Raw genomic sequence first — 22,283 nt, 5'->3', positions numbered from 1 at the left:
ATTACACAGCTTCCTCGCTAATTTCATTTTACACTTTTTATTTACTACACTCTTTTTTTACTCTCTTAAAAAAAGAAAGGAAAAAGAACAGCATTAACACGAAAATACACACTTTCCCAAGGAAAACTTACAATTATTATGCACTTTACACTCGGCCCAAAGTCAAGACAGCATTTGCTCCACGACGGACAAAGGCTCCCCTAGCTAAGGCTTTGCTTTCTTGCGGTAAGCATATGTGTCAGGTCTTCAGATCAGATCTCACTTCTTGGCATCTCATTTCCTGGCAGGTCATGGGTTGTGATGCCACTTCCTGTTTTTCCAGGTGCGATTTCACACGGCCTGATGTCATGTGCCGTGATGTCATGTGCCGTGATGTCACTTGCATAGTGTCTAACTTGGTTAGTCCCCCGACTTATTTTCTTTAAGACTTGTACCATGAATAATCCTTAGCCCCCAAGAAATAGTGCTCGAGCCTACAATTGGCAACCAAATGCAAAAAATCAGCTCAGCGTGTGGGAAATCTGATAAAAGGACGATGATCTATTCGGTGTGGAAGAATGAAGTGAGTTGCAGACGCAAGTGTAATAGAGTCCAAAAGCAGAGCATTCCAGAAACAGGGAATAAAAAGAGGAAAGGTGCGTACAATTTGAGCTGTTTTAAAAGCATTCGGCAGCATTTTCCGGCATTTCCTGGCGCTGTAAGAGGTGTCCTTAACTCAACGATCCATTTATCGACCACAGAAAGAATGGGTGAGCAGGGCCTGTGCAGAATAAACCCTCTTCAACATAGGAAAACATCCCAGCAGAGAGCACGTGATCCACTGTTGCGTCCTAAGCATTAAACAACACACCTCTGACCCTTTCACTTTCACTGGGATTGTGAGAAGGGGCGTTATTTTGCATCTTGTTTCAGAAAGGAGTCCATGATGACAGATCCGATTTTTCCGACAACTCCTACGTACTTTCAGTGGGACCCTGGTTTGCCAAAAGGAAAGGAAAGACTGGCCACCCTCTGCCTGCAAGGCATGGCGAATGTGTTGCAGATGGCAGAGTCTGAGTGACAGAGCCTCTCCAGTAAGTGAAAAAAGTGCAAGAAGAGGTAAGTGATTGGCGTGCCTTCCCGTTTCTTTCTGGAGTTGTTAAGGTAGTGTAGAAGAGCTATTTCTCCTGGCCAGAGTGAATGGAGGTGTCGCCACCCAGTGGGATGAGGAAAAGAGAACTGCATAGCAGCAACTATTGGTCCTTGGGAGGGGGGAATGAAGGCTGCTGTTGAGAAGCAGCGTCTCCCCTGGTGACTCCTCGGTGTCATGCCCTAAGGAGGGGTCCAAGGAGGCGCAGCACATGCTGTGTGAGGTGAGGGTTGTCCATTGCACTTGAGAGTGTGACAGGCGCCGCCTGCTGGTCGTGCTAGGTTTGGTGGGGGCTGCTGCAGCCTGTGAAGACGAGAGAAGCGGGAGTAGCGGCGAGCATGGTAAATGGAGGAGTAAAAAATGTTGTTCCGTGTGGGTTGGGGCATTGTGCCTGGGGCAGTGTGGGAGTTCCCAGTGGGAGGGTGTTCCGCTGCAATTAAGAGCAGTCGGCTCCAGGCCGGTGGGCCGGGTGAGCAGAAGAGAGCTGAAAGTGCAGCCTTTCCTGCCTACGGCCATACCACCCTGAATGCGCCCGATCTCTCTCGTCCGATCTCGGAAGCTAAGCAGGGTCGGGCCTAGTTAGTACTTGGATGGGAGACCGCCTGGGAATACCAGGTGCTGTAGGCATTTTGCCTCTCGCACACACTAGGTGGCGCACGTCTAACCTCCATTACACAGCTTCCTCGCTAATTTCATTTTACACTTTTTATTTACTACACTCTTTTTTTACTCTCTTAAAAAAAGAAAGGAAAAAGAACAGCATTAACACGAAAATACACACTTTCCCAAGGAAAACTTACAATTATTATGCACTTTACACTCGGCCCAAAGTCAAGACAGCATTTGCTCCACGACGGACAAAGGCTCCCCTAGCTAAGGCTTTGCTTTCTTGCGGTAAGCATATGTGTCAGGTCTTCAGATCAGATCTCACTTCTTGGCATCTCATTTCCTGGCAGGTCATGGGTTGTGATGCCACTTCCTGTTTTTCCAGGTGCGATTTCACACGGCCTGATGTCATGTGCCGTGATGTCATGTGCCGTGATGTCACTTGCATAGTGTCTAACTTGGGTAGTCCCCCGACTTATTTTCTTTAAGACTTGTACCATGAATAATCCTTAGCCCCCAAGAAATAGTGCTCGAGCCTACAATTGGCAACCAAATGCAAAAAATCAGCACAGCGTGTGGGAAATCTGATAAAAGGACGATGATCTATTAGGTGTGGAAGAATGAAGTGAGTTGCAGACGCAAGTGTAATAGAGTCCAAAAGCAGAGCATTCCAGAAACAGGGAATAAAAAGAGGAAAGGTGCGTACAATTTGAGCTGTTTTAAAAGCATTCGGCAGCATTTTCCGGCATTTCCTGGCGCTGTAAGAGGTGTCCTTAACTCAACGATCCATTTATCGACCACAGAAAGAATGGGTGAGCAGGGCCTGTGCAGAATAAACCCTCTTCAACATAGGAAAACATCCCAGCAGAGAGCACGTGATCCACTGTTGCGTCCTAAGCATTAAACAACACACCTCTGACCCTTTCACTTTCACTGGGATTGTGAGAAGGGGCGTTATTTTGCATCTTGTTTCAGAAAGGAGTCCATGATGACAGATCCGATTTTTCCGACAACTCCTACGTACTTTCAGTGGGACCCTGGTTTGCCAAAAGGAAAGGAAAGACTGGCCACCCTCTGCCTGCAAGGCATGGCGAATGTGTTGCAGATGGCAGAGTCTGAGTGACAGAGCCTCTCCAGTAAGTGAAAAAAGTGCAAGAAGAGGTAAGTGATTGGCGTGCCTTCCCGTTTCTTTCTGGAGTTGTTAAGGTAGTGTAGAAGAGCTATTTCTCCTGGCCAGAGTGAATGGAGGTGTCGCCACCCAGTGGGATGAGGAAAAGAGAACTGCATAGCAGCAACTATTGGTCCTTGGGAGGGGGGAATGAAGGCTGCTGTTGAGAAGCAGCGTCTCCCCTGGTGACTCCTCGGTGTCATGCCCTAAGGAGGGGTCCAAGGAGGCGCAGCACATGCTGTGTGAGGTGAGGGTTGTCCATTGCACTTGAGAGTGTGACAGGCGCCGCCTGCTGGTCGTGCTAGGTTTGGTGGGGGCTGCTGCAGCCTGTGAAGACGAGAGAAGCGGGAGTAGCGGCGAGCATGGTAAATGGAGGAGTAAAAAATGTTGTTCCGTGTGGGTTGGGGCATTGTGCCTGGGGCAGTGTGGGAGTTCCCAGTGGGAGGGTGTTCCGCTGCAATTAAGAGCAGTCGGCTCCAGGCCGGTGGGCCGGGTGAGCAGAAGAGAGCTGAAAGTGCAGCCTTTCCTGCCTACGGCCATACCACCCTGAATGCGCCCGATCTCTCTCGTCCGATCTCGGAAGCTAAGCAGGGTCGGGCCTAGTTAGTACTTGGATGGGAGACCGCCTGGGAATACCAGGTGCTGTAGGCATTTTGCCTCTCGCGCACACTAGGTGGCGCACGTCTAACCTCCATTACACAGCTTCCTCGCTAATTTCATTTTACACTTTTTATTTACTACACTCTTTTTTTACTCTCTTAAAAAAAGAAAGGAAAAAGAACAGCATTAACACGAAAATACACACTTTCCCAAGGAAAACTTACAATTATTATGCACTTTACACTCGGCCCAAAGTCAAGACAGCATTTGCTCCACGACGGACAAAGGCTCCCCTAGCTAAGGCTTTGCTTTCTTGCGGTAAGCATATGTGTCAGGTCTTCAGATCAGATCTCACTTCTTGGCATCTCATTTCCTGGCAGGTCATGGGTTGTGATGCCACTTCCTGTTTTTCCAGGTGCGATTTCACACGGCCTGATGTCATGTGCCGTGATGTCATGTGCCGTGATGTCACTTGCATAGTGTCTAACTTGGGTAGTCCCCCGACTTATTTTCTTTAAGACTTGTACCATGAATAATCCTTAGCCCCCAAGAAATAGTGCTCGAGCCTACAATTGGCAACCAAATGCAAAAAATCAGCACAGCGTGTGGGAAATCTGATAAAAGGACGATGATCTATTAGGTGTGGAAGAATGAAGTGAGTTGCAGACGCAAGTGTAATAGAGTCCAAAAGCAGAGCATTCCAGAAACAGGGAATAAAAAGAGGAAAGGTGCGTACAATTTGAGCTGTTTTAAAAGCATTCGGCAGCATTTTCCGGCATTTCCTGGCGCTGTAAGAGGTGTCCTTAACTCAACGATCCATTTATCGACCACAGAAAGAATGGGTGAGCAGGGCCTGTGCAGAATAAACCCTCTTCAACATAGGAAAACATCCCAGCAGAGAGCACGTGATCCACTGTTGCGTCCTAAGCATTAAACAACACACCTCTGACCCTTTCACTTTCACTGGGATTGTGAGAAGGGGCGTTATTTTGCATCTTGTTTCAGAAAGGAGTCCATGATGACAGATCCGATTTTTCCGACAACTCCTACGTACTTTCAGTGGGACCCTGGTTTGCCAAAAGGAAAGGAAAGACTGGCCACCCTCTGCCTGCAAGGCATGGCGAATGTGTTGCAGATGGCAGAGTCTGAGTGACAGAGCCTCTCCAGTAAGTGAAAAAAGTGCAAGAAGAGGTAAGTGATTGGCGTGCCTTCCCGTTTCTTTCTGGAGTTGTTAAGGTAGTGTAGAAGAGCTATTTCTCCTGGCCAGAGTGAATGGAGGTGTCGCCACCCAGTGGGATGAGGAAAAGAGAACTGCATAGCAGCAACTATTGGTCCTTGGGAGGGGGGAATGAAGGCTGCTGTTGAGAAGCAGCGTCTCCCCTGGTGACTCCTCGGTGTCATGCCCTAAGGAGGGGTCCAAGGAGGCGCAGCACATGCTGTGTGAGGTGAGGGTTGTCCATTGCACTTGAGAGTGTGACAGGCGCCGCCTGCTGGTCGTGCTAGGTTTGGTGGGGGCTGCTGCAGCCTGTGAAGACGAGAGAAGCGGGAGTAGCGGCGAGCATGGTAAATGGAGGAGTAAAAAATGTTGTTCCGTGTGGGTTGGGGCATTGTGCCTGGGGCAGTGTGGGAGTTCCCAGTGGGAGGGTGTTCCGCTGCAATTAAGAGCAGTCGGCTCCAGGCCGGTGGGCCGGGTGAGCAGAAGAGAGCTGAAAGTGCAGCCTTTCCTGCCTACGGCCATACCACCCTGAATGCGCCCGATCTCTCTCGTCCGATCTCGGAAGCTAAGCAGGGTCGGGCCTAGTTAGTACTTGGATGGGAGACCGCCTGGGAATACCAGGTGCTGTAGGCATTTTGCCTCTCGCACACACTAGGTGGCGCACGTCTAACCTCCATTACACAGCTTCCTCGCTAATTTCATTTTACACTTTTTATTTACTACACTCTTTTTTTACTCTCTTAAAAAAAGAAAGGAAAAAGAACAGCATTAACACGAAAATACACACTTTCCCAAGGAAAACTTACAATTATTATGCACTTTACACTCGGCCCAAAGTCAAGACAGCATTTGCTCCACGACGGACAAAGGCTCCCCTAGCTAAGGCTTTGCTTTCTTGCGGTAAGCATATGTGTCAGGTCTTCAGATCAGATCTCACTTCTTGGCATCTCATTTCCTGGCAGGTCATGGGTTGTGATGCCACTTCCTGTTTTTCCAGGTGCGATTTCACACGGCCTGATGTCATGTGCCGTGATGTCATGTGCCGTGATGTCACTTGCATAGTGTCTAACTTGGTTAGTCCCCCGACTTATTTTCTTTAAGACTTGTACCATGAATAATCCTTAGCCCCCAAGAAATAGTGCTCGAGCCTACAATTGGCAACCAAATGCAAAAAATCAGCACAGCGTGTGGGAAATCTGATAAAAGGACGATGATCTATTAGGTGTGGAAGAATGAAGTGAGTTGCAGACGCAAGTGTAATAGAGTCCAAAAGCAGAGCATTCCAGAAACAGGGAATAAAAAGAGGAAAGGTGCGTACAATTTGAGCTGTTTTAAAAGCATTCGGCAGCATTTTCCGGCATTTCCTGGCGCTGTAAGAGGTGTCATTAACTCAACGATCCATTTATCGACCACAGAAAGAATGGGTGAGCAGGGCCTGTGCAGAATAAACCCTCTTCAACATAGGAAAACATCCCAGCAGAGAGCACGTGATCCACTGTTGCGTCCTAAGCATTAAACAACACACCTCTGACCCTTTCACTTTCACTGGGGTTGTGAGAAGGGGCGTTATTTTGCATCTTGTTTCAGAAAGGAGTCCATGATGACAGATCCGATTTTTCCGACAACTCCTACGTACTTTCAGTGGGACCCTGGTTTGCCAAAAGGAAAGGAAAGACTGGCCACCCTCTGCCTGCAAGGCATGGCGAATGTGTTGCAGATGGCAGAGTCTGAGTGACAGAGCCTCTCCAGTAAGTGAAAAAAGTGCAAGAAGAGGTAAGTGATTGGCGTGCCTTCCCGTTTCTTTCTGGAGTTGTTAAGGTAGTGTAGAAGAGCTATTTCTCCTGGCCAGAGTGAATGGAGGTGTCGCCACCCAGTGGGATGAGGAAAAGAGAACTGCATAGCAGCAACTATTGGTCCTTGGGAGGGGGGAATGAAGGCTGCTGTTGAGAAGCAGCGTCTCCCCTGGTGACTCCTCGGTGTCATGCCCTAAGGAGGGGTCCAAGGAGGCGCAGCACATGCTGTGTGAGGTGAGGGTTGTCCATTGCACTTGAGAGTGTGACAGGCGCCGCCTGCTGGTCGTGCTAGGTTTGGTGGGGGCTGCTGCAGCCTGTGAAGACGAGAGAAGCGGGAGTAGCGGCGAGCATGGTAAATGGAGGAGTAAAAAATGTTGTTCCGTGTGGGTTGGGGCATTGTGCCTGGGGCAGTGTGGGAGTTCCCAGTGGGAGGGTGTTCCGCTGCAATTAAGAGCAGTCGGCTCCAGGCCGGTGGGCCGGGTGAGCAGAAGAGAGCTGAAAGTGCAGCCTTTCCTGCCTACGGCCATACCACCCTGAATGCGCCCGATCTCGTCCGATCTCGGAAGCTAAGCAGGGTCGGGCCTGGTTAGTACTTGGATGGGAGACCGCCTGGGAATACCAGGTGCTGTAGGCATTTTGCCTCTCGCGCACACTAGGTGGCGCACGTCTAACCTCCATTACACAGCTTCCTCGCTAATTTCATTTTACACTTTTTATTTACTACACTCTTTTTTTACTCTCTTAAAAAAAGAAAGGAAAAAGAACAGCATTAACACGAAAATACACACTTTCCCAAGGAAAACTTACAATTATTATGCACTTTACACTCGGCCCAAAGTCAAGACAGCATTTGCTCCACGACGGACAAAGGCTCCCCTAGCTAAGGCTTTGCTTTCTTGCGGTAAGCATATGTGTCAGGTCTTCAGATCAGATCTCACTTCTTGGCATCTCATTTCCTGGCAGGTCATGGGTTGTGATGCCACTTCCTGTTTTTCCAGGTGCGATTTCACACGGCCTGATGTCATGTGCCGTGATGTCATGTGCCGTGATGTCATGTGCCGTGATGTCACTTGCATAGTGTCTAACTTGGTTAGTCCCCCGACTTATTTTCTTTAAGACTTGTACCATGAATAATCCTTAGCCCTCAAGAAATAGTGCTCGAGCCTACAATTGGCAACCAAATGCAAAAAATCAGCACAGCGTGTGGGAAATCTGATAAAAGGACGATGATCTATTAGGTGTGGAAGAATGAAGTGAGTTGCAGACGCAAGTGTAATAGAGTCCAAAAGCAGAGCATTCCAGAAACAGGGAATAAAAAGAGGAAAGGTGCGTACAATTTGAGCTGTTTTAAAAGCATTCGGCAGCATTTTCCGGCATTTCCTGGCGCTGTAACAGGTGTCCTTAACTCAACGATCCATTTATCGACCACAGAAAGAATGGGTGAGCAGGGCCTGTGCAGAATAAACCCTCTTCAACATAGGAAAACATCCCAGCAGAGAGCACGTGATCCACTGTTGCGTCCTAAGCATTAAACAACACACCTCTGACCCTTTCACTTTCACTGGGATTGTGAGAAGGGGCGTTATTTTGCATCTTGTTTCAGAAAGGAGTCCATGATGACAGATCCGATTTTTCCGACAACTCCTACGTACTTTCAGTGGGACCCTGGTTTGCCAAAAGGAAAGGAAAGACTGGCCACCCTCTGCCTGCAAGGCATGGCGAATGTGTTGCAGATGGCAGAGTCTGAGTGACAGAGCCTCTCCAGTAAGTGAAAAAAGTGCAAGAAGAGGTAAGTGATTGGCGTGCCTTCCCGTTTCTTTCTGGAGTTGTTAAGGTAGTGTAGAAGAGCTATTTCTCCTGGCCAGAGTGAATGGAGGTGTCGCCACCCAGTGGGATGAGGAAAAGAGAACTGCATAGCAGCAACTATTGGTCCTTGGGAGGGGGGAATGAAGGCTGCTGTTGAGAAGCAGCGTCTCCCCTGGTGACTCCTCGGTGTCATGCCCTAAGGAGGGGTCCAAGGAGGCGCAGCACATGCTGTGTGAGGTGAGGGTTGTCCATTGCACTTGAGAGTGTGACAGGCGCCGCCTGCTGGTCGTGCTAGGTTTGGTGGGGGCTGCTGCAGCCTGTGAAGACGAGAGAAGCGGGAGTAGCGCCGAGCATGGTAAATGGAGGAGTAAAAAATGTTGTTCCGTGTGGGTTGGGGCATTGTGCCTGGGGCAGTGTGGGAGTTCCCAGTGGGAGGGTGTTCCGCTGCAATTAAGAGCAGTCGGCTCCAGGCCGGTGGGCCGGGTGAGCAGAAGAGAGCTGAAAGTGCAGCCTTTCCTGCCTACGGCCATACCACCCTGAATGCGCCCGATCTCTCTCGTCCGATCTCGGAAGCTAAGCAGGGTCGGGCCTGGTTAGTACTTGGATGGGAGACCGCCTGGGAATACCAGGTGCTGTAGGCATTTTGCCTCTCGCACACACTAGGTGGCGCACGTCTAACCTCCATTACACAGCTTCCTCGCTAATTTCATTTTACACTTTTTATTTACTACACTCTTTTTTTACTCTCTTAAAAAAAGAAAGGAAAAAGAACAGCATTAACACGAAAATACACACTTTCCCAAGGAAAACTTACAATTATTATGCACTTTACACTCGGCCCAAAGTCAAGACAGCATTTGCTCCACGACGGACAAAGGCTCCCCTAGCTAAGGCTTTGCTTTCTTGCGGTAAGCATATGTGTCAGGTCTTCAGATCAGATCTCACTTCTTGGCATCTCATTTCCTGGCAGGTCATGTGTTGTGATGCCACTTCCTGTTTTTCCAGGTGCGATTTCACACGGCCTGATGTCATGTGCCGTGATGTCATGTGCCGTGATGTCACTTGCATAGTGTCTAACTTGGGTAGTCCCCCGACTTATTTTCTTTAAGACTTGTACCATGAATAATCCTTAGCCCCCAAGAAATAGTGCTCGAGCCTACAATTGGCAACCAAATGCAAAAAATCAGCACAGCGTGTGGGAAATCTGATAAAAGGACGATGATCTATTAGGTGTGGAAGAATGAAGTGAGTTGCAGACGCAAGTGTAATAGAGTCCAAAAGCAGAGCATTCCAGAAACAGGGAATAAAAAGAGGAAAGGTGCGTACAATTTGAGCTGTTTTAAAAGCATTCGGCAGCATTTTCCGGCATTTCCTGGCGCTGTAAGAGGTGTCCTTAACTCAACGATCCATTTATCGACCACAGAAAGAATGGGTGAGCAGGGCCTGTGCAGAATAAACCCTCTTCAACATAGGAAAACATCCCAGCAGAGAGCACGTGATCCACTGTTGCGTCCTAAGCATTAAACAACACACCTCTGACCCTTTCACTTTCACTGGGATTGTGAGAAGGGGCGTTATTTTGCATCTTGTTTCAGAAAGGAGTCCATGATGACAGATCCGATTTTTCCGACAACTCCTACGTACTTTCAGTGGGACCCTGGTTTGCCAAAAGGAAAGGAAAGACTGGCCACCCTCTGCCTGCAAGGCATGGCGAATGTGTTGCAGATGGCAGAGTCTGAGTGACAGAGCCTCTCCAGTAAGTGAAAAAAGTGCAAGAAGAGGTAAGTGATTGGCGTGCCTTCCCGTTTCTTTCTGGAGTTGTTAAGGTAGTGTAGAAGAGCTATTTCTCCTGGCCAGAGTGAATGGAGGTGTCGCCACCCAGTGGGATGAGGAAAAGAGAACTGCATAGCAGCAACTATTGGTCCTTGGGAGGGGGGAATGAAGGCTGCTGTTGAGAAGCAGCGTCTCCCCTGGTGACTCCTCGGTGTCATGCCCTAAGGAGGGGTCCAAGGAGGCGCAGCACATGCTGTGTGAGGTGAGGGTTGTCCATTGCACTTGAGAGTGTGACAGGCGCCGCCTGCTGGTCGTGCTAGGTTTGGTGGGGGCTGCTGCAGCCTGTGAAGACGAGAGAAGCGGGAGTAGCGGCGAGCATGGTAAATGGAGGAGTAAAAAATGTTGTTCCGTGTGGGTTGGGGCATTGTGCCTGGGGCAGTGTGGGAGTTCCCAGTGGGAGGGTGTTCCGCTGCAATTAAGAGCAGTCGGCTCCAGGCCGGTGGGCCGGGTGAGCAGAAGAGAGCTGAAAGTGCAGCCTTTCCTGCCTACGGCCATACCACCCTGAATGCGCCCGATCTCTCTCGTCCGATCTCGGAAGCTAAGCAGGGTCGGGCCTAGTTAGTACTTGGATGGGAGACCGCCTGGGAATACCAGGTGCTGTAGGCATTTTGCCTCTCGCACACACTAGGTGGCGCACGTCTAACCTCCATTACACAGCTTCCTCGCTAATTTCATTTTACACTTTTTATTTACTACACTCTTTTTTTACTCTCTTAAAAAAAGAAAGGAAAAAGAACAGCATTAACACGAAAATACACACTTTCCCAAGGAAAACTTACAATTATTATGCACTTTACACTCGGCCCAAAGTCAAGACAGCATTTGCTCCACGACGGACAAAGGCTCCCCTAGCTAAGGCTTTGCTTTCTTGCGGTAAGCATATGTGTCAGGTCTTCAGATCAGATCTCACTTCTTGGCATCTCATTTCCTGGCAGGTCATGGGTTGTGATGCCACTTCCTGTTTTTCCAGGTGCGATTTCACACGGCCTGATGTCATGTGCCGTGATGTCATGTGCCGTGATGTCACTTGCATAGTGTCTAACTTGGTTAGTCCCCCGACTTATTTTCTTTAAGACTTGTACCATGAATAATCCTTAGCCCCCAAGAAATAGTGCTCGAGCCTACAATTGGCAACCAAATGCAAAAAATCAGCTCAGCGTGTGGGAAATCTGATAAAAGGACGATGATCTATTCGGTGTGGAAGAATGAAGTGAGTTGCAGACGCAAGTGTAATAGAGTCCAAAAGCAGAGCATTCCAGAAACAGGGAATAAAAAGAGGAAAGGTGCGTACAATTTGAGCTGTTTTAAAAGCATTCGGCAGCATTTTCCGGCATTTCCTGGCGCTGTAAGAGGTGTCCTTAACTCAACGATCCATTTATCGACCACAGAAAGAATGGGTGAGCAGGGCCTGTGCAGAATAAACCCTCTTCAACATAGGAAAACATCCCAGCAGAGAGCACGTGATCCACTGTTGCGTCCTAAGCATTAAACAACACACCTCTGACCCTTTCACTTTCACTGGGATTGTGAGAAGGGGCGTTATTTTACATCTTGTTTCAGAAAGGAGTCCATGATGACAGATCCGATTTTTCCGACAACTCCTACGTACTTTCAGTGGGACCCTGGTTTGCCAAAAGGAAAGGAAAGACTGGCCACCCTCTGCCTGCAAGGCATGGCGAATGTGTTGCAGATGGCAGAGTCTGAGTGACAGAGCCTCTCCAGTAAGTGAAAAAAGTGCAAGAAGAGGTAAGTGATTGGCGTGCCTTCCCGTTTCTTTCTGGAGTTGTTAAGGTAGTGTAGAAGAGCTATTTCTCCTGGCCAGAGTGAATGGAGGTGTCGCCACCCAGTGGGATGAGGAAAAGAGAACTGCATAGCAGCAACTATTGGTCCTTGGGAGGGGGGAATGAAGGCTGCTGTTGAGAAGCAGCGTCTCCCCTGGTGACTCCTCGGTGTCATGCCCTAAGGAGGGGTCCAAGGAGGCGCAGCACATGCTGTGTGAGGTGAGGGTTGTCCATTGCACTTGAGAGTGTGACAGGCGCCGCCTGCTGGTCGTGCTAGGTTTGGTGGGGGCTGCTGCAGCCTGTGAAGACGAGAGAAGCGGGAGTAGCGGCGAGCATGGTAAATGGAGGAGTAAAAAATGTTGTTCCGTGTGGGTTGGGGCATTGTGCCTGGGGCAGTGTGGGAGTTCCCAGTGGGAGGGTGTTCCGCTGCAATTAAGAGCAGTCGGCTCCAGGCCGGTGGGCCGGGTGAGCAGAAGAGAGCTGAAAGTGCAGCCTTTCCTGCCTACGGCCATACCACCCTGAATGCGCCCGATCTCTCTCGTCCGATCTCGGAAGCTAAGCAGGGTCGGGCCTAGTTAGTACTTGGATGGGAGACCGCCTGGGAATACCAGGTGCTGTAGGCATTTTGCCTCTCGCACACACTAGGTGGCGCACGTCTAACCTCCATTACACAGCTTCCTCGCTAATTTCATTTTACACTTTTTATTTACTACACTCTTTTTTTACTCTCTTAAAAAAAGAAAGGAAAAAGAACAGCATTAACACGAAAATACACACTTTCCCAAGGAAAACTTACAATTATTATGCACTTTACACTCGGCCCAAAGTCAAGACAGCATTTGCTCCACGACGGACAAAGGCTCCCCTAGCTAAGGCTTTGCTTTCTTGCGGTAAGCATATGTGTCAGGTCTTCAGATCAGATCTCACTTCTTGGCATCTCATTTCCTGGCAGGTCATGGGTTGTGATGCCACTTCCTGTTTTTCCAGGTGCGATTTCACACGGCCTGATGTCATGTGCCGTGATGTCATGTGCCGTGATGTCACTTGCATAGTGTCTAACTTGGTTAGTCCCCCGACTTATTTTCTTTAAGACTTGTACCATGAATAATCCTTAGCCCCCAAGAAATAGTGCTCGAGCCTACAATTGGCAACCAAATGCAAAAAATCAGCACAGCGTGTGGGAAATCTGATAAAAGGACGATGATCTATTCGGTGTGGAAGAATGAAGTGAGTTGCAGACGCAAGTGTAATAGAGTCCAAAAGCAGAGCATTCCAGAAACAGGGAATAAAAAGAGGAAAGGTGCGTACAATTTGAGCTGTTTTAAAAGCATTCGGCAGCATTTTCCGGCATTTCCTGGCGCTGTAAGAGGTGTCCTTAACTCAACGATCCATTTATCGACCACAGAAAGAATGGGTGAGCAGGGCCTGTGCAGAATAAACCCTCTTCAACATAGGAAAACATCCCAGCAGAGAGCACGTGATCCACTGTTGCGTCCTAAGCATTAAACAACACACCTCTGACCCTTTCACTTTCACTGGGATTGTGAGAAGGGGCGTTATTTTACATCTTGTTTCAGAAAGGAGTCCATGATGACAGATCCGATTTTTCCGACAACTCCTACGTACTTTCAGTGGGACCCTGGTTTGCCAAAAGGAAAGGAAAGACTGGCCACCCTCTGCCTGCAAGGCATGGCGAATGTGTTGCAGATGGCAGAGTCTGAGTGACAGAGCCTCTCCAGTAAGTGAAAAAAGTGCAAGAAGAGGTAAGTGATTGGCGTGCCTTCCCGTTTCTTTCTGGAGTTGTTAAGGTAGTGTAGAAGAGCTATTTCTCCTGGCCAGAGTGAATGGAGGTGTCGCCACCCAGTGGGATGAGGAAAAGAGAACTGCATAGCAGCAACTATTGGTCCTTGGGAGGGGGGAATGAAGGCTGCTGTTGAGAAGCAGCGTCTCCCCTGGTGACTCCTCGGTGTCATGCCCTAAGGAGGGGTCCAAGGAGGCGCAGCACATGCTGTGTGAGGTGAGGGTTGTCCATTGCACTTGAGAGTGTGACAGGCGCCGCCTGCTGGTCGTGCTAGGTTTGGTGGGGGCTGCTGCAGCCTGTGAAGACGAGAGAAGCGGGAGTAGCGCCGAGCATGGCAAATGGAGGAGTAAAAAATGTTGTTCCGTGTGGGTTGGGGCATTGTGCCTGGGGCAGTGTGGGAGTTCCCAGTGGGAGGGTGTTCCGCTGCAATTAAGAGCAGTCGGCTCCAGGCCGGTGGGCCGGGTGAGCAGAAGAGAGCTGAAAGTGCAGCCTTTCCTGCCTACGGCCATACCACCCTGAATGCGCCCGATCTCGTCCGATCTCGGAAGCTAAGCAGGGTCGGGCCTGGTTAGTACTTGGATGGGAGACCGCCTGGGAATACCAGGTGCTGTAGGCATTTTGCCTCTCGCACACACTAGGTGGCGCACGTCTAACCTCCATTACACAGCTTCCTCGCTAATTTCATTTTACACTTTTTATTTACTACACTCTTTTTTTACTCTCTTAAAAAAAGAAAGGAAAAAGAACAGCATTAACACGAAAATACACACTTTCCCAAGGAAAACTTACAATTATTATGCACTTTACACTCGGCCCAAAGTCAAGACAGCATTTGCTCCACGACGGACAAAGGCTCCCCTAGCTAAGGCTTTGCTTTCTTGCGGTAAGCATATGTGTCAGGTCTTCAGATCTCACTTCTTGGCATCTCATTTCCTGGCAGGTCATGGGTTGTGATGCCACTTCCTGTTTTTCCAGGTGCGATTTCACACGGCCTGATGTCATGTGCCGTGATGTCATGTGCCGTGATGTCATGTGCCGTGATGTCACTTGCATAGTGTCTAACTTGGTTAGTCCCCCGACTTATTTTCTTTAAGACTTGTACCATGATTAATCCTTAGCCCCCAAGAAATAGTGCTCGAGCCTACAATTGGCAACCAAATGCAAAAAATCAGCACAGCGTGTGGGAAATCTGATAAAAGGACGATGATCTATTAGGTGTGGAAGAATGAAGTGAGTTGCAGACGCAAGTGTAATAGAGTCCAAAAGCAGAGCATTCCAGAAACAGGGAATAAAAAGAGGAAAGGTGCGTACAATTTGAGCTGTTTTAAAAGCATTCGGCAGCATTTTCCGGCATTTCCTGGCGCTGTAACAGGTGTCATTAACTCAACGATCCATTTATCGACCACAGAAAGAATGGGTGAGCAGGGCCTGTGCAGAATAAACCCTCTTCAACATAGGAAAACATCCCAGCAGAGAGCACGTGATCCACTGTTGCGTCCTAAGCATTAAACAACACACCTCTGACCCTTTCACTTTCACTGGGGTTGTGAGAAGGGGCGTTATTTTGCATCTTGTTTCAGAAAGGAGTCCATGATGACAGATCCGATTTTTCCGACAACTCCTACGTACTTTCAGTGGGACCCTGGTTTGCCAAAAGGAAAGGAAAGACTGGCCACCCTCTGCCTGCAAGGCATGGCGAATGTGTTGCAGATGGCAGAGTCTGAGTGACAGAGCCTCTCCAGTAAGTGAAAAAAGTGCAAGAAGAGGTAAGTGATTGGCGTGCCTTCCCGTTTCTTTCTGGAGTTGTTAAGGTAGTGTAGAAGAGCTATTTCTCCTGGCCAGAGTGAATGGAGGTGTCGCCACCCAGTGGGATGAGGAAAAGAGAACTGCATAGCAGCAACTATTGGTCCTTGGGAGGGGGGAATGAAGGCTGCTGTTGAGAAGCAGCGTCTCCCCTGGTGACTCCTCGGTGTCATGCCCTAAGGAGGGGTCCAAGGAGGCGCAGCACATGCTGTGTGAGGTGAGGGTTGTCCATTGCACTTGAGAGTGTGACAGGCGCCGCCTGCTGGTCGTGCTAGGTTTGGTGGGGGCTGCTGCAGCCTGTGAAGACGAGAGAAGCGGGAGTAGCGCCGAGCATGGTAAATGGAGGAGTAAAAAATGTTGTTCCGTGTGGGTTGGGGCATTGTGCCTGGGGCAGTGTGGGAGTTCCCAGAGGGAGGGTGTTCCGCTGCAATTAAGAGCAGTCGGCTCCAGGCCGGTGGGCCGGGTGAGCAGAAGAGAGCTGAAAGTGCAGCCTTTCCTGCCTACGGCCATACCACCCTGAATGCGCCCGATCTCGGAAGCTAAGCAGGGTCGGGCCTGGTTAGTACTTGGATGGGAGACCGCCTGGGAATACCAGGTGCTGTAGGCATTTTGCCTCTCGCACACACTAGGTGGCGCACGTCTAACCTCCATTACACAGCTTCCTCGCTAATTTCATTTTACACTTTTTATTTACTACACTCTTTTTTTACTCTCTTAAAAAAAGAAAGGAAAAAGAACAGCATTAACACGAAAATACACACTTTCCCAAGGAAAACTTACAATTATTATGCACTTTACACTCGGCCCAAAGTCAAGACAGCATTTGCTCCACGACGGACAAAGGCTCCCCTAGCTAAGGCTTTGCTTTCTTGCGGTAAGCATATGTGTCAGGTCTTCAGATCAGATCTCACTTCTTGGCATCTCATTTCCTGGCAGGTCATGGGTTGTGATGCCACTTCCTGTTTTTCCAGGTGCGATTTCACACGGCCTGATGTCATGTGCCGTGATGTCATGTGCCGTGATGTCACTTGCATAGTGTCTAACTTGGTTAGTCCCCCGACTTATTTTCTTTAAGACTTGTACCATGAATAATCCTTAGCCCCCAAGAAATAGTGCTCGAGCCTACAATTGGCAACCAAATGCAAAAAATCAGCACAGCGTGTGGGAAATCTGATAAAAGGACGATGATCTATTAGGTGTGGAAGAATGAAGTGAGTTGCAGACGCAAGTGTAATAGAGTCCAAAAGCAGAGCATTCCAGAAACAGGGAATAAAAAGAGGAAAGGTGCGTACAATTTGAGCTGTTTTAAAAGCATTCGGCAGCATTTTCCGGCATTTCCTGGCGCTGTAAGAGGTGTCCTTAACTCAACGATCCATTTATCGACCACAGAAAGAATGGGTGAGCAGGGCCTGTGCAGAATAAACCCTCTTCAACATAGGAAAACATCCCAGCAGAGAGCACGTGATCCACTGTTGCGTCCTAAGCATTAAACAACACACCTCTGACCCTTTCACTTTCACTGGGATTGTGAGAAGGGGCGTTATTTTGCATCTTGTTTCAGAAAGGAGTCCATGATGACAGATCCGATTTTTCCGACAACTCCTACGTACTTTCAGTGGGACCCTGGTTTGCCAAAAGGAAAGGAAAGACTGGCCACCCTCTGCCTGCAAGGCATGGCGAATGTGTTGCAGATGGCAGAGTCTGAGTGACAGAGCCTCTCCAGTAAGTGAAAAAAGTGCAAGAAGAGGTAAGTGATTGGCGTGCCTTCCCGTTTCTTTCTGGAGTTGTTAAGGTAGTGTAGAAGAGCTATTTCTCCTGGCCAGAGTGAATGGAGGTGTCGCCACCCAGTGGGATGAGGAAAAGAGAACTGCATAGCAGCAACTATTGGTCCTTGGGAGGGGGGAATGAAGGCTGCTGTTGAGAAGCAGCGTCTCCCCTGGTGACTCCTCGGTGTCATGCCCTAAGGAGGGGTCCAAGGAGGCGCAGCACATGCTGTGTGAGGTGAGGGTTGTCCATTGCACTTGAGAGTGTGACAGGCGCCGCCTGCTGGTCGTGCTAGGTTTGGTGGGGGCTGCTGCAGCCTGTGAAGACGAGAGAAGCGGGAGTAGCGGCGAGCATGGTAAATGGAGGAGTAAAAAATGTTGTTCCGTGTGGGTTGGGGCATTGTGCCTGGGGCAGTGTGGGAGTTCCCAGTGGGAGGGTGTTCCGCTGCAATTAAGAGCAGTCGGCTCCAGGCCGGTGGGCCGGGTGAGCAGAAGAGAGCTGAAAGTGCAGCCTTTCCTGCCTACGGCCATACCACCCTGAATGCGCCCGATCTCTCTCGTCCGATCTCGGAAGCTAAGCAGGGTCGGGCCTGGTTAGTACTTGGATGGGAGACCGCCTGGGAATACCAGGTGCTGTAGGCATTTTGCCTCTCGCACACACTAGGTGGCGCACGTCTAACCTCCATTACACAGCTTCCTCGCTAATTTCATTTTACACTTTTTATTTACTACACTCTTTTTTTACTCTCTTAAAAAAAGAAAGGAAAAAGAACAGCATTAACACGAAAATACACACTTTCCCAAGGAAAACTTACAATTATTATGCACTTTACACTCGGCCCAAAGTCAAGACAGCATTTGCTCCACGACGGACAAAGGCTCCCCTAGCTAAGGCTTTGCTTTCTTGCGGTAAGCATATGTGTCAGGTCTTCAGATCAGATCTCACTTCTTGGCATCTCATTTCCTGGCAGGTCATGGGTTGTGATGCCACTTCCTGTTTTTCCAGGTGCGATTTCACACGGCCTGATGTCATGTGCCGTGATGTCATGTGCCGTGATGTCACTTGCATAGTGTCTAACTTGGTTAGTCCCCCGACTTATTTTCTTTAAGACTTGTACCATGAATAATCCTTAGCCCCCAAGAAATAGTGCTCGAGCCTACAATTGGCAACCAAATGCAAAAAATCAGCACAGCGTGTGGGAAATCTGATAAAAGGACGATGATCTATTAGGTGTGGAAGAATGAAGTGAGTTGCAGACGCAAGTGTAATAGAGTCCAAAAGCAGAGCATTCCAGAAACAGGGAATAAAAAGAGGAAAGGTGCGTACAATTTGAGCTGTTTTAAAAGCATTCGGCAGCATTTTCCGGCATTTCCTGGCGCTGTAAGAGGTGTCCTTAACTCAACGATCCATTTATCGACCACAGAAAGAATGGGTGAGCAGGGCCTGTGCAGAATAAACCCTCTTCAACATAGGAAAACATCCCAGCAGAGAGCACGTGATCCACTGTTGCGTCCTAAGCATTAAACAACACACCTCTGACCCTTTCACTTTCACTGGGATTGTGAGAAGGGGCGTTATTTTGCATCTTGTTTCAGAAAGGAGTCCATGATGACAGATCCGATTTTTCCGACAACTCCTACGTACTTTCAGTGGGACCCTGGTTTGCCAAAAGGAAAGGAAAGACTGGCCACCCTCTGCCTGCAAGGCATGGCGAATGTGTTGCAGATGGCAGAGTCTGAGTGACAGAGCCTCTCCAGTAAGTGAAAAAAGTGCAAGAAGAGGTAAGTGATTGGCGTGCCTTCCCGTTTCTTTCTGGAGTTGTTAAGGTAGTGTAGAAGAGCTATTTCTCCTGGCCAGAGTGAATGGAGGTGTCGCCACCCAGTGGGATGAGGAAAAGAGAACTGCATAGCAGCAACTATTGGTCCTTGGGAGGGGGGAATGAAGGCTGCTGTTGAGAAGCAGCGTCTCCCCTGGTGACTCCTCGGTGTCATGCCCTAAGGAGGGGTCCAAGGAGGCGCAGCACATGCTGTGTGAGGTGAGGGTTGTCCATTGCACTTGAGAGTGTGACAGGCGCCGCCTGCTGGTCGTGCTAGGTTTGGTGGGGGCTGCTGCAGCCTGTGAAGACGAGAGAAGCGGGAGTAGCGGCGAGCATGGTAAATGGAGGAGTAAAAAATGTTGTTCCGTGTGGGTTGGGGCATTGTGCCTGGGGCAGTGTGGGAGTTCCCAGTGGGAGGGTGTTCCGCTGCAATTAAGAGCAGTCGGCTCCAGGCCGGTGGGCCGGGTGAGCAGAAGAGAGCTGAAAGTGCAGCCTTTCCTGCCTACGGCCATACCACCCTGAATGCGCCCGATCTCTCTCGTCCGATCTCGGAAGCTAAGCAGGGTCGGGCCTAGTTAGTACTTGGATGGGAGACCGCCTGGGAATACCAGGTGCTGTAGGCATTTTGCCTCTCGCACACACTAGGTGGCGCACGTCTAACCTCCATTACACAGCTTCCTCGCTAATTTCATTTTACACTTTTTATTTACTACACTCTTTTTTTACTCTCTTAAAAAAAGAAAGGAAAAAGAACAGCATTAACACGAAAATACACACTTTCCCAAGGAAAACTTACAATTATTATGCACTTTACACTCGGCCCAAAGTCAAGACAGCATTTGCTCCACGACGGACAAAGGCTCCCCTAGCTAAGGCTTTGCTTTCTTGCGGTAAGCATATGTGTCAGGTCTTCAGATCAGATCTCACTTCTTGGCATCTCATTTCCTGGCAGGTCATGGGTTGTGATGCCACTTCCTGTTTTTCCAGGTGCGATTTCACACGGCCTGATGTCATGTGCCGTGATGTCATGTGCCGTGATGTCACTTGCATAGTGTCTAACTTGGTTAGTCCCCCGACTTATTTTCTTTAAGACTTGTACCATGAATAATCCTTAGCCCCCAAGAAATAGTGCTCGAGCCTACAATTGGCAACCAAATGCAAAAAATCAGCACAGCGTGTGGGAAATCTGATAAAAGGACGATGATCTATTCGGTGTGGAAGAATGAAGTGAGTTGCAGACGCAAGTGTAATAGAGTCCAAAAGCAGAGCATTCCAGAAACAGGGAATAAAAAGAGGAAAGGTGCGTACAATTTGAGCTGTTTTAAAAGCATTCGGCAGCATTTTCCGGCATTTCCTGGCGCTGTAAGAGGTGTCCTTAACTCAACGATCCATTTATCGACCACAGAAAGAATGGGTGAGCAGGGCCTGTGCAGAATAAACCCTCTTCAACATAGGAAAACATCCCAGCAGAGAGCACGTGATCCACTGTTGCGTCCTAAGCATTAAACAACACACCTCTGACCCTTTCACTTTCACTGGGATTGTGAGAAGGGGCGTTATTTTACATCTTGTTTCAGAAAGGAGTCCATGATGACAGATCCGATTTTTCCGACAACTCCTACGTACTTTCAGTGGGACCCTGGTTTGCCAAAAGGAAAGGAAAGACTGGCCACCCTCTGCCTGCAAGGCATGGCGAATGTGTTGCAGATGGCAGAGTCTGAGTGACAGAGCCTCTCCAGTAAGTGAAAAAAGTGCAAGAAGAGGTAAGTGATTGGCGTGCCTTCCCGTTTCTTTCTGGAGTTGTTAAGGTAGTGTAGAAGAGCTATTTCTCCTGGCCAGAGTGAATGGAGGTGTCGCCACCCAGTGGGATGAGGAAAAGAGAACTGCATAGCAGCAACTATTGGTCCTTGGGAGGGGGGAATGAAGGCTGCTGTTGAGAAGCAGCGTCTCCCCTGGTGACTCCTCGGTGTCATGCCCTAAGGAGGGGTCCAAGGAGGCGCAGCACATGCTGTGTGAGGTGAGGGTTGTCCATTGCACTTGAGAGTGTGACAGGCGCCGCCTGCTGGTCGTGCTAGGTTTGGTGGGGGCTGCTGCAGCCTGTGAAGACGAGAGAAGCGGGAGTAGCGGCGAGCATGGTAAATGGAGGAGTAAAAAATGTTGTTCCGTGTGGGTTGGGGCATTGTGCCTGGGGCAGTGTGGGAGTTCCCAGTGGGAGGGTGTTCCGCTGCAATTAAGAGCAGTCGGCTCCAGGCCGGTGGGCCGGGTGAGCAGAAGAGAGCTGAAAGTGCAGCCTTTCCTGCCTACGGCCATACCACCCTGAATGCGCCCGATCTCGGAAGCTAAGCAGGGTCGGGCCTGGTTAGTACTTGGATGGGAGACCGCCTGGGAATACCAGGTGCTGTAGGCATTTTGCCTCTCGCACACACTAGGTGGCGCACGTCTAACCTCCATTACACAGCTTCCTCGCTAATTTCATTTTACACTTTTTATTTACTACACTCTTTTTTTACTCTCTTAAAAAAAGAAAGGAAAAAGAACAGCATTAACACGAAAATACACACTTTCCCAAGGAAAACTTACAATTATTATGCACTTTACACTCGGCCCAAAGTCAAGACAGCATTTGCTCCACAACGGACAAAGGCTCCCCTAGCTAAGGCTTTGCTTTCTTGCGGTAAGCATATGTGTCAGGTCTTCAGATCAGATCTCACTTCTTGGCATCTCATTTCCTGGCAGGTCATGGGTTGTGATGCCACTTCCTGTTTTTCCAGGTGCGATTTCACACGGCCTGATGTCATGTGCCGTGATGTCATGTGCCGTGATGTCATGTGCCGTGATGTCACTTGCATAGTGTCTAACTTGGTTAGTCCCCCGACTTATTTTCTTTAAGACTTGTACCATGAATAATCCTTAGCCCCCAAGAAATAGTGCTCGAGCCTACAATTGGCAACCAAATGCAAAAAATCAGCACAGCGTGTGGGAAATCTGATAAAAGGACGATGATCTATTAGGTGTGGAAGAATGAAGTGAGTTGCAGACGCAAGTGTAATAGAGTCCAAAAGCAGAGCATTCCAGAAACAGGGAATAAAAAGAGGAAAGGTGCGTACAATTTGAGCTGTTTTAAAAGCATTCGGCAGCATTTTCCGGCATTTCCTGGCGCTGTAAGA

General features: G+C 49.1%; 10 non-coding genes and 2 pseudogenes across 10 annotated transcripts; all 12 read left to right on the top strand.

Moving 5' to 3' along the window:
• Positions 1 to 1,633: 1,633 nt before the first annotated feature.
• Positions 1,634 to 1,756, top strand: LOC138252779 (5S ribosomal RNA). Its single transcript, XR_011195500.1, has one exon. It is a non-coding gene; the product is annotated as a 5S ribosomal RNA (ribosomal RNA).
• A 1,675-nt stretch (positions 1,757 to 3,431) lies between these two features.
• LOC138252778 (5S ribosomal RNA) lies at positions 3,432 to 3,554 on the top strand. Its single transcript, XR_011195499.1, has one exon. It is a non-coding gene; the product is annotated as a 5S ribosomal RNA (ribosomal RNA).
• Positions 3,555 to 5,229: 1,675 nt separating this feature from the next.
• LOC138252777 (5S ribosomal RNA) lies at positions 5,230 to 5,352 on the top strand. The gene has a single exon (XR_011195498.1). It is a non-coding gene; the product is annotated as a 5S ribosomal RNA (ribosomal RNA).
• Positions 5,353 to 7,027: 1,675 nt separating this feature from the next.
• LOC138253445 (5S ribosomal RNA) lies at positions 7,028 to 7,146 on the top strand. The gene has a single exon (XR_011196135.1). It is a non-coding gene; the product is annotated as a 5S ribosomal RNA (ribosomal RNA).
• Positions 7,147 to 8,836: 1,690 nt separating this feature from the next.
• LOC138254087 (5S ribosomal RNA) lies at positions 8,837 to 8,959 on the top strand. Its single transcript, XR_011196763.1, has one exon. It is a non-coding gene; the product is annotated as a 5S ribosomal RNA (ribosomal RNA).
• A 1,675-nt stretch (positions 8,960 to 10,634) lies between these two features.
• On the top strand, positions 10,635 to 10,757 carry LOC138252776 (5S ribosomal RNA). The gene has a single exon (XR_011195497.1). It is a non-coding gene; the product is annotated as a 5S ribosomal RNA (ribosomal RNA).
• Positions 10,758 to 12,432: 1,675 nt separating this feature from the next.
• LOC138252773 (5S ribosomal RNA) lies at positions 12,433 to 12,555 on the top strand. The gene has a single exon (XR_011195495.1). It is a non-coding gene; the product is annotated as a 5S ribosomal RNA (ribosomal RNA).
• A 1,675-nt stretch (positions 12,556 to 14,230) lies between these two features.
• Positions 14,231 to 14,349, top strand: LOC138250569 (5S ribosomal RNA). The gene has a single exon (XR_011194989.1). It is a non-coding gene; the product is annotated as a 5S ribosomal RNA (ribosomal RNA).
• A 1,685-nt stretch (positions 14,350 to 16,034) lies between these two features.
• Positions 16,035 to 16,143, top strand: LOC138254370 (5S ribosomal RNA; annotated as a pseudogene).
• A 1,675-nt stretch (positions 16,144 to 17,818) lies between these two features.
• LOC138254076 (5S ribosomal RNA) lies at positions 17,819 to 17,941 on the top strand. The gene has a single exon (XR_011196752.1). It is a non-coding gene; the product is annotated as a 5S ribosomal RNA (ribosomal RNA).
• A 1,675-nt stretch (positions 17,942 to 19,616) lies between these two features.
• LOC138252772 (5S ribosomal RNA) lies at positions 19,617 to 19,739 on the top strand. Its single transcript, XR_011195494.1, has one exon. It is a non-coding gene; the product is annotated as a 5S ribosomal RNA (ribosomal RNA).
• Positions 19,740 to 21,414: 1,675 nt separating this feature from the next.
• On the top strand, positions 21,415 to 21,523 carry LOC138254369 (5S ribosomal RNA; annotated as a pseudogene).
• Positions 21,524 to 22,283: the final 760 nt, after the last annotated feature.

The sequence above is a fragment of the Pleurodeles waltl genome, chromosome 8 (assembly GCF_031143425.1).
Source record: "Pleurodeles waltl isolate 20211129_DDA chromosome 8, aPleWal1.hap1.20221129, whole genome shotgun sequence".
NCBI classification, from domain to species: Eukaryota; Metazoa; Chordata; class Amphibia; order Caudata; family Salamandridae; genus Pleurodeles; species Pleurodeles waltl.
The sequence above is the reverse complement of the archived record's forward strand: the minus strand, read 5'-3'. Positions and strand labels throughout refer to the sequence as shown.